The sequence below is a fragment of the Penaeus vannamei genome, chromosome 1, assembly GCF_042767895.1.
Source record: "Penaeus vannamei isolate JL-2024 chromosome 1, ASM4276789v1, whole genome shotgun sequence".
In the NCBI taxonomy this organism is placed as follows: Eukaryota; Metazoa; Arthropoda; class Malacostraca; order Decapoda; family Penaeidae; genus Penaeus; species Penaeus vannamei.
In genome coordinates, this window is record NC_091549.1 from 12,650,229 (window position 1) to 12,659,793 (window position 9,565).

The 9,565-nt window shown below is 45.6% G+C and overlaps 1 protein-coding gene across 9 annotated transcripts in view; it reads right to left on the reverse strand.

Moving 5' to 3' along the window:
- The window catches only part of LOC113802704 (transforming acidic coiled-coil-containing protein 1), a 136,932-nt gene extending 133,631 nt beyond the window's left edge, over nucleotides 1-3,301 (reverse strand). For 6 of the 9 annotated variants that reach the window (XM_070113539.1, XM_070145544.1, XM_070113232.1 and 3 more), the window contains exon 1: nucleotides 3,162-3,296. The gene's annotated coding sequence lies outside the window, so the exon portion shown is untranslated. Of the gene's footprint in view, nucleotides 1-3,161 lie in introns of all 9 variants that reach the window. The other 3 variants (XM_070113663.1, XM_070113482.1, XM_070145451.1) reach the window with 2 other exon arrangements.
- Between the last annotated feature and the right edge of the window lie 6,264 nt (nucleotides 3,302-9,565).

Consider the following 9,565-nt stretch of genomic DNA (forward strand, 5'->3'; position numbering starts at 1 on the left):
CACTCTCCCTCACTCTCATCCTCTCCCTCTCTATCTTCCTTTCCCCCTCCCTCCCTCCCTTCTCCCTCTCCCTCTCTATCTTCCTTTCTCCCTCCTCCCTTCTCCACCCCCTCTCCCTCTCCCTCTCTATCTTCCTTTCTCCCTCCCTCCCTTCTCCACCCCCTCTCCCTCTCCCTCTCCCTTTCTCTCAGACCAGATGGCGAGCCTGACTGATACCACGCGCACGTAGGTCAGTCCACACGCGTGCATGTTGTTCAAACGAGAGCATGTACATGTAAAATATTACCTTGTAGTTGCATAAATTAATTTCCCTAACCTCCCCCTCTCTCGCTCCATCTCTCTGTCTGTCTGTCTGTCTGTCTCTGTCTCTATGTCTGTCTGTCTCTGTCTCTATGTCTGTCTGTCTGTCTGTCTCTCTCTCTCTCTCTCTCTCTACTCTCTCTCTCTCTCTCTCTCTCTCTCTCTCTCTCTCTCTCTCTCTCTCTCTCTCTCTCTCTCTCTCTCTCTCTCTCTCTCTCTTCCTCTCTCTCTCTCTCTCTCTCTCTCTCTCTCTTACCTTCTCTTTTCTCCATCTTTTTATTCCCCCTCGCCTGCGCACATAAATAGACACAGTTACACACAAGCGCTTGCCTGCAAACACACACACACACACACACACACACACACACACACACACACACACACACACACACACACACACACACAAGTAAACACACACACACACACACACACACAGTCACACACACACACAGTCACACACACACACACACACACACACACACATACACACACACACACACACACACACACACTCACACACACACACAGTCACACACACACACACACACACACACACACACACACACACACACACACACACAAACAAACACAAACGCAAATACACACACAGTCACACACACACACACACAAACACACACACTAACACACACACAGTTCCTTCCTTCCCCTCACTCCCAACCCCCTTCTAAGACTCCCCCCTCACCTCTCCCTCCTGCTTCAAAACGCGCTAGTACTTCCTCACAAAAATACGTGCACATCCTCACAACACGAACGCTGGACGATACACATATTTTACATACATTTCCGGTGTTTTTTTTCCACAAACGAAGGTGTTGTGGCGATGCTGAAGACCACAGATAGATAGTCCGTTAAGGTTTGTGTGTCGTAATGAAAGGAAGAAGAGGAGGGAGGAGGAGAGGGAAGAAGAGGAGGGAGGAGGGGGAGGAGGGGGAGGAGGAGTAGGAGGAGAATGGGGAGGAGGAGGAGAAAGGAGGATTAGGAGGAGGAGGAGAAGGAGGAGGAGGGAGGGGGGATAAGGAAGGGGATGAGGAGGAGGTAGAGCAGCTAGAAGGAGGAGGAGGTAGAAGAGGAACAGGATTTGGAGGAGGAGAAATAGAAAAAGAGAAGGATAGACAAAAAACGGAAGAAAAAGAAAAAGCCATAATGGAGAAAACAAACGGATTAGAAAAGAGAAAAAATATGAAAGAAAAAATAAAAGAAAAAAAAGTAGAAGAAAGAAAGCAAGAAAGAGAATAATGATAACAAAAAGAAAATGAAAATTCCCAGTAACGAAGCTCACAAACAAGAGAAAACTTGTTAATCTCGCAAAAATAAAAAAACCCGGATCCCAGGCTGTTATTTTCCTCGTTATATGTTAATACACTCATTAACATGTTAACAAAAAAACATATTCTATAATTCATGTCGTTTTAAGTGCCAATCAAAGTTAATTCTACTTAAGCCGATGTGTTTACAAATACAACTGTACATCTCAACTTAACATAATGAACGCTATATAAAGAAACAGTATTTAAAGTATGTATACAAGAATTCAAAATAACAAAAAGTCATTTTCACGAAATTAACGAGCGATCTTTCTGAGAATGGGTAACGTGACCAAAATGCTTTGTTAAGTCGCCATGACGGAACCTGCACAACGTGTCTATTTTTTTTCCTTCCAACATTATTCAAAACTACATAATATTCCTCACTTAAATTAGGACAGAAGGAAACATTATAATAATTTCCCTTCCATTCGACTGTTCATGAACACTTCCAACACTATCTTCGTTGGAAATGCATTTCATGATGATTGTCATTGCTGTTGCATAGCATTACCTGTGCATTGCAATAACAGCCTGTCTCTCATGATATTACTCACAAAATGTTATCATGTATTTTCCTGCGTCTGTTTTCATTATTCCGTTTAAAAAAAAACTTCATTATCAGAATTGTTATAAATTCCGTTATAATTCCATTTTCCTTATTATTCTTGTGAAATAATATTTTTGTGATACTCTTTCTATGCTCATAATCATGCAGGTCATTCCAACCGCCATAACATATTCCCAGTCATGGACACCAAATATCATCATCGATGTCATGTCAACAAACCTCTGTCATGCTCAGTATCAGAAATACTGTCAGTTCGACAATGCAATCACAGCGCCTGTCACGCTATCTGTTGCCACTTCCTCGCAACGCACTTCCCCGTTGGCACAATGCACACTGCAACAGAATAACGAGTGACAAGAGGGTGACCATAAAATTAGGAGTAAGGGTTTCTGTTCCTTGTTATCCGATTGCGTAATGGCTATTATTAAGCCTCTCCATATGGGCCGTAAGTCTTGTTATCAACACTTATATCTCTCTGTAAACCCCCCTTCACGGATCATTCTTACAGGGGGGGCGGAAGGGGGGAGCGAAGTCTTGAAGGTCGTATGTGTATCACAGGTTCTAAACTAGGTGTTTACACGAACGACCTCGCAAAGATATACACACTCTCGGTAAAGGTGTGCCGTCTTTAATAGGTTGTTAATACGGCTTAGAGTCATGGTTTGGTTTTCCTTTCATGTTAGAAAATATATAGTTTTGTTGGGCTTTTTGGAGCAATGATCTGCTGTACCTTTCGCACTAATATACTAAAAAAATCAGCAATACATTTCGATGTTCTGTTGGTAAACGAACACGGTAGCACGTATGTTTTCCCGTTGTTTTTTCCCCTCTCGTGATTTCCTTCGACATTTGTTTCATAAACATATATATCTTTTCTCAATCTGTCACTGAATGGAGTACCTTTTTCCTTCTTTTCCTCCTCAATACGAGAACAAAACCACAAAACTTCTCGCCGTCACTCTCACCACACAACACACACCATCACGGCCACATTACAGCCCTGGTGCGGCGCGAGTCTCTTGCCAGTCACCGCCTCGTCGTGTCATCCCGGGAGGCGCTACGAAGACTGCTGCTGCTGCTCCCGGACCCAACGTTACAGTCTGGGTCCTGCCGCCTCACTGCTGCTGCTTCTGCTGCTAGTGCCACGCGCCCCTCCGCTCTCGCCCCTCCCCCTTCCCTCCTTGCTGGTGCCTGCTTAACCTGTTGGGCCTTCAGCGGGCGCGCTCACTTCGGTTTTACTATCGGTTCGGTTGAGACACTGTGTACCTAACTCGGTGTTTGGTTTGTTGTTTTAGCCTTGTTTGTATCCTTAGCTTGCCGTGTTTACTGCGCAGCATTCTTACTTACCTTGATTTGAAGTTCACTATGATTCACCCTTACGTCTCTCATCTCTAAGATATGATTCACAGATAAATCCAATTACGTATTCTCGTCACGTCTCCATTTTCTACGATGTTTAGTCTCCTGATAGAACATCTCATCCATATCAGGCGCCATTTTCGGTCTCATTTTAGCATTTACATGTGGAACGCATCACGACCGTTTCACTGCTATCTCCAGTGACAAATCTTCATACGTTGCATTAATGTCATATTATTTAACAGTGAGCTAATTTTTTTTGTATATTTTGCAGCCCTGATTCGGTGCCATACTATACGCCCTCCTTATCACGGTGCCAACTTCCACCACTAACCCCTTGTTTACGTCCGTATCCTTTCTTGGCACTCGACTTCCCTCAATACATCTTATTTGTGGCACCGTGGATACCAGTATTTGCTTTCACTCTTTAGATAAACTTCGAAATACCCATTTCTCTTCGAAGCCTCTCTCTCTCTCTCTCTCTCTCTCTCTCTCTCTCTCTCTCTCTCTCTCTCTCTCTCTCTCTGTCGTCTGTCTTTCTGTCTCTCTCTCTCTCTCTCTGCTCTTTTCTCTCTCTCTCTCTCTCTCTCTCTCTCTCTCTGTCTCTCTCTCTCTCTCTCTCTCTCTCTCTCTCTCTCTCTCTCTCTCTCGTCTCTCTCTCTCTCTTTCTCTCTCATCTCTCTCTCTCTCTCTCTCTCTCTCTCTCTCTCTCTCTCTCTCTCTCTCTCTCTGCTCGTCTGTCGTCTGTCTTTTGTCTTTTCTTCTCTATCTCTCTCTCTCTCTCTCTCACTCTCTTCTCTCTCTCTCTCTCATCTCTCTCTCTCTCTCTCTCTCTCTCTCTCTCTCTCTCTGTCTACTCTCTCTGTCTGCTTCTCTCTCATCTCTGTCTTCTCTCTCTCTGTCCTCTGTCTCTCTGTCTTCTCTGCCTCTGTCCTCTGTCCTCTGTCCTCTGTCTCTCTCTCTCTCTCTCTCTCTCTCTCTCTCTCATCTCTCTCATCTCTCTCTCTCTCTCTCTCTCTCTCTCTCTCTCTCTCTTTGTGCGCGTGTTACTACGCTACCTTGACTCCCCAGCGATGTCTCGCTTTCCTTCTCTTTCTTTCCCCTGTTGTTCGTCGCCTTCACCGCCCATACACGCGCCTCAGAATCCCAGCTATTCCTCCCGCTGTCGCCTGAAGCCCGCGCTGCATTTCTACAACGCATTTTCTTTGTTGTTTTTTAATCCAAAGTTTTCCGTGTTAGCGCCACCTGCCTGACGACCACTTGCACCAGCTGACTCGGCACTTAACCCCGTTAAGTGGGCGGCGCTCTGATGTACAGGTTAACAAAAGCGGTAAATATAACATCAGGGCTGCATAATAGCGAGGTTTTAAGTGCATCTCAAGGCTGGCCTCTACTTCGCCGTCCTTCCCGGCGGTCGCTCTGCGTTGGCCAGCGCTCCCCGGGGGCTGGGGGGGGGGGGGGCTTTGAGCGGGACGAGGGGGTTCCTTAGAGCTTTGCTGCATTGTTGTCCTCACTCATGCTCGCTCTCATATCTCGTTCTTGCTTGCTTTCTCTCCTTTTATCTCTCTCTCCCTCTCATTCTCATTCTCTCTCTCTCTCTCTCTCTCTCTCTCTCTCTCTCTCTCTCTTTCTCTCTCTCTCTCTCTCTGTCTCGTCTCTGCTTCTTCCTATCCTTCCTCTCTCGTCCTTTTTCTATCCCATTCCATCTCTCTCCTTGCTCCCTCTCTGCACCTCTCTCCCTCCATATCTCCTTCCTCCCCTTCACTTCCTCATTCCCTCTTCCCCTTCCCTCCTTACCCTACTTCGCGCACTCCCCCTTCTCCCCTCCCTTTTGGCTCACATCCGTCTCTCCGTCCACCGATTTGTCTCTCCTTCACATTAATTCATATATCGCGACTTTCAAGCATTCTTGCTCCGCGCGCCGCTCTCCTTGCAACCCAACACCTGAGTCTCCTTATCCACGAGCTTGCCAGACGCCCCCCAGACACAAGGGTACGCGGGCGGGTGCCAAACGCCGCTCCGTTGATCAGGTTTTGGTGTCCCGTTAGCGTAAAAATAAATGAGTGGGCAGGAACGACAAAATTTGGTTGAATTTAGAAAAAAATGTGGTTTATGGTTGTTGTTTTTTCCACGGTAGGTGAACTGAACGACATTCGGGAAGCCCCAATAGGCCTCCTTTTGCCAAGTCTATTCGTCTCACCTCGTTACAACAACATCGAGAGTGGGCTGTGACCTCGCTATAGTGTCAAACAGGTACGACTCGCGAGGTATCTTACTCTAAGGGAGAGAAATGTGAATGAAACTTTCAGCACTATTCACGCCGGGGACTTCGGTAGAAACGTTACACATGGTTGACGGGATCTGATCAGAAGGTTCCATTAAAGTGACGCGTGTGATGTACGCGCCTCGGTTACCGGGAAAGACGGACGCACCTGCACCACGCGGCAGAGGAACTGATGAAAACGAGTCCGCCATTTACCCAGAATGGTACTCGGGCGCTCGAGAGGGGAGGAGGAGAAGAAGCACTTGTTACGGAATCTTAAATTAGCTGAAGGAAGGAATGTGAGTCTCGCAAACACATTCCTTTCGCGGCGTGTGCGGCGGCCGCCCTGCCTCCCCTCCCGGACGCGGCGGCGGCGATAGACAGGTGACCGCTGACATCTGCTTCTGCTTCAGGTGAAGGCGTGAAGGAAAGTGCCTCGCGAAATCGGAGGCAAAGATGCTCGCGCACTTGAGTTCAGTCAAGTACATGCAAGGGTACTCACGCACACATACACACAAAAGCAAACAAATACATTCACATGCCCACACACACACGCACACGTACGCACACACACACACGCGCGCACGCACACACACAAACACATACACACGAACACACACACACACACGCACAGACCGAGACAGATAGACATCCATCCATCTATCCATTCAGCCAACCAAAATCTCACCTCCCCTTGCATCAAAAAAATAAAAGAAAAAAATAAAATCTACCTTCCCAATCTTTCCTACTTTTCCCCCCCAGGGCCTCCCAAGAGAGGTCACCCCCCCTCCCCTCCTCCATCCTATTCCCCCTCCCCCAAGTCATAAGCGTCCCCCAACTCACGAAACAACAATATGGCTCGAGAAAAAAAAACTCACATTCACGACTTCCGATGTGTTTGGATTTCCAGTTTTCGGTGAAACATTTCCGTTTTTTTCCGATAACTCGACGAAATATGAGTGTGTTTGGTTATTGTTTTTGTTTTCTTATTTTTCAAGAGTGAAAAAAATGTATCTTTGAATATAAAATGTTTTACTGGAGATGAGATGCAAAAGGGATAAATGAAGTGAAACAAGAAATGAAACAAATGAATAAAACGAAATATTAAATGAAATAAAGGAAGGAGGTTGATATCGAAAAAAATAAATAACGAGCTTATATTTCTTAAGCGAAAGAGTAAATATAAACAGTAAACAAGGATGTAAAGGGATACAAACAAACAAATACAAAAACGATCACATAACATCTTCAGAAGATCGAAAGGACTAAAAAAAAACGAATCATAAAGAAGAATAAAGAAAACGGAAACAAAAAAAAAATAAAGACAAAAGAATAACGGGAAGAATTAAAAAAATAATAATAATCCTCATCTTTAAAAATAGTCGAAATTGACACCTATTTTTTCTTCCTTACAAATAATCCTCATCAGAAGAAAAAAAAAGTTATTTATTTATTTATTTATTTTTACAGATAAATTTAAAGATCAAGAATTCTTCCAAATAACCCTCATCTGAAGAAAATCGAAGTTAAGCCCCATCTTAGTTCTTTCTTTTTTTCTTTCTTTTCCCAGATAATGTTTAAGATAAACGATTCTTTCTTTTTTTCCGAGATAAAATTTAAGATAAAAATCCCTCCATTTACTCTCTCGCGCTTCCATACATGATCTGATTCACGCTACGTCACGCTGCGTCAAGTTATGCTCTTTTGTTCGCTCTGTCTCCTCTTCTCTCCACGCTGCGCAAGTCGTTTGTGTTTTGTCTCGTTCACGCTTCGTTAGGTCGTCACACTCTCACTTTCTCGGCACATGCGCAAAGCTGCTGTAGGGTCGTTCGTATTTATGGTGTGATGTGGGACGACTGGTGCTGTGCGTTGGGTGGGTTTGATTGTCTGTTTGTCTGTCTGTATGTCTTTTTCTTTCTGTCTTTGTCTTTGTCTCTGTGTCTCTAACTCTCTCTCTTTCTATCTATCCTTCCCTGTTTCTTTCTTTTTCTCCCTACGTCACTCTCTCCTTTCTCCTCTCCCTCTCTCCCTCACCTCTTACCTTCTCCTCTCTCTCTCCTTCGCCTCCCACCTTCCACTCTTTCCCCTCTCCCTCCTTCCCTGTTTCTCTCCTATTCTCCCTCCCTTACTCACTCCTCTCTCCTCTCCCTCTCTCCCTCCTTTCCACTCTTTCCCCTCTCCCTCCTTCCCTGTTTCTCTCCTATTCTCCCTCCCTCACTCTCTCCTTTCTTCTCTCCCTCTCTCCCTCACCTCCTTCCTTCACCTCCCTCTCTCCCCTCCTCCCCCTCTCCCTCCTTCCCTGTTTCTCTCCTCTTCTCTCTCTCCTTTCTCCTCTCCCTCCTTCCCTGTTTCTTATCTTTTCTCCCTTCCCCACTCTCTCCTTCCTTCTCTCCCTCTCTCCCTCACCTCCTTCCCTCCCTCGCCTCCCACCTTCCACTCTTTCCCCTCTCCCTCCTTCCCTGTTTCTTATCTTTTCTCCCTCCCTCACTCTCTCCTTCCTTCTCTCCCTCTCTCCCTCACCTCCTACCCTCACTTCCCTCTCTCCCTCCTCCCTTCCACTCTTTCCCCTCTCACTCCTTCCCTGTTTCTCTCCTTTTTCTCTCTCCTTTCTCCTCTCCCTCCTTCCCTGTTTCTCTCCTATTCTCCTTCCCTCGCTCACTCCTTTCTCCTCTCCCTCTCTCCCTCACCTCCTTCCTTCACCTCCCTCCCTTCCACTCTTTCCCCTCTTCCTCCCTTCCACTCTTTCCCTTCTCCCTCCTTCCCTCCTCTCCCCATTCCATTCCACTCTCTCCCCCGCCTCTCGTTTCCCTCCGAATCCTCCGCAAACCCAGACTCTTTCCCTAATCCAATTAATCCATTTCCTAATCCTTCCCCGTGGCTGTGTCCTCCAAGAGCCACCGTAGGATATGCGTAGGATATGCGTTGATCCCAAGTGGGTTATGGATTTCCACTCTCTCGCTTGGATGTGGTGTCGCTCGCCCCGTTCTTTGCTGGCGTTTCGTGTTATTATCCTTATGGATGTGGATTATTATGTTATCTCTGGATTATTATCTGTTATCTCTGTGTTTGGCGTTCTTGTTTGTTTGTTTGTTTGTTGTCTTTTGTTTAAAATTTGGTGGTTTTGTTTTCTTTTTTCGTTTGATGTGTGTTGTTGTTTTGTTATTTTTTAAGTGGAAAAAATGGTGTTTTCGTTTTTAATTGTTTGATATTTTTGTTGTTGTTGTTTGTTTGTTTGTTCCGCGGTATAGTGATTTTTTCCCGTTTCCGTTTTTCCTTTTTTCTCCCTCTCTTTCCTTTCTTTCTCTGCGCCTCTTTCTTTTCTTGTTTTCGTATCACCTTGACGTTTTTATTCACCATCTTCTTTCCATCTTCTCCCTTTTACTTCTCTTTCCCTCTCATTCTCTTCTCTTTCCCTATCCTCCCTTTCCCTTCTCCTCTTTCTCTTTCTCTTTCCCTCTCCCCCTTTTCCCTTTCCCTTTTCTTTCTCTTTCTGTCATTCTTCTTCTCCCTTTCCTTTCTCCTTCTCTTCTTTGTCCCCTCTTTCCCTCTCCCTTCTCCTCTTTCTCCTTCCCTTTCCTTTTTCCCCTTTCCCTTCTCCTCTTTCTCTTTCCCTTCCCCTTCTCCTCTTTCTCTTTCCCTTTCCTTTCTCCTCTTTCTCTTTCCCTCTCCTCCCTTCCCCTTTCCCTTCTCCTCTTTCTCTTTCCCTCTCCTCCCTTTTTCTTTCCCTTCTCCTCTTTCTCTTCCCCT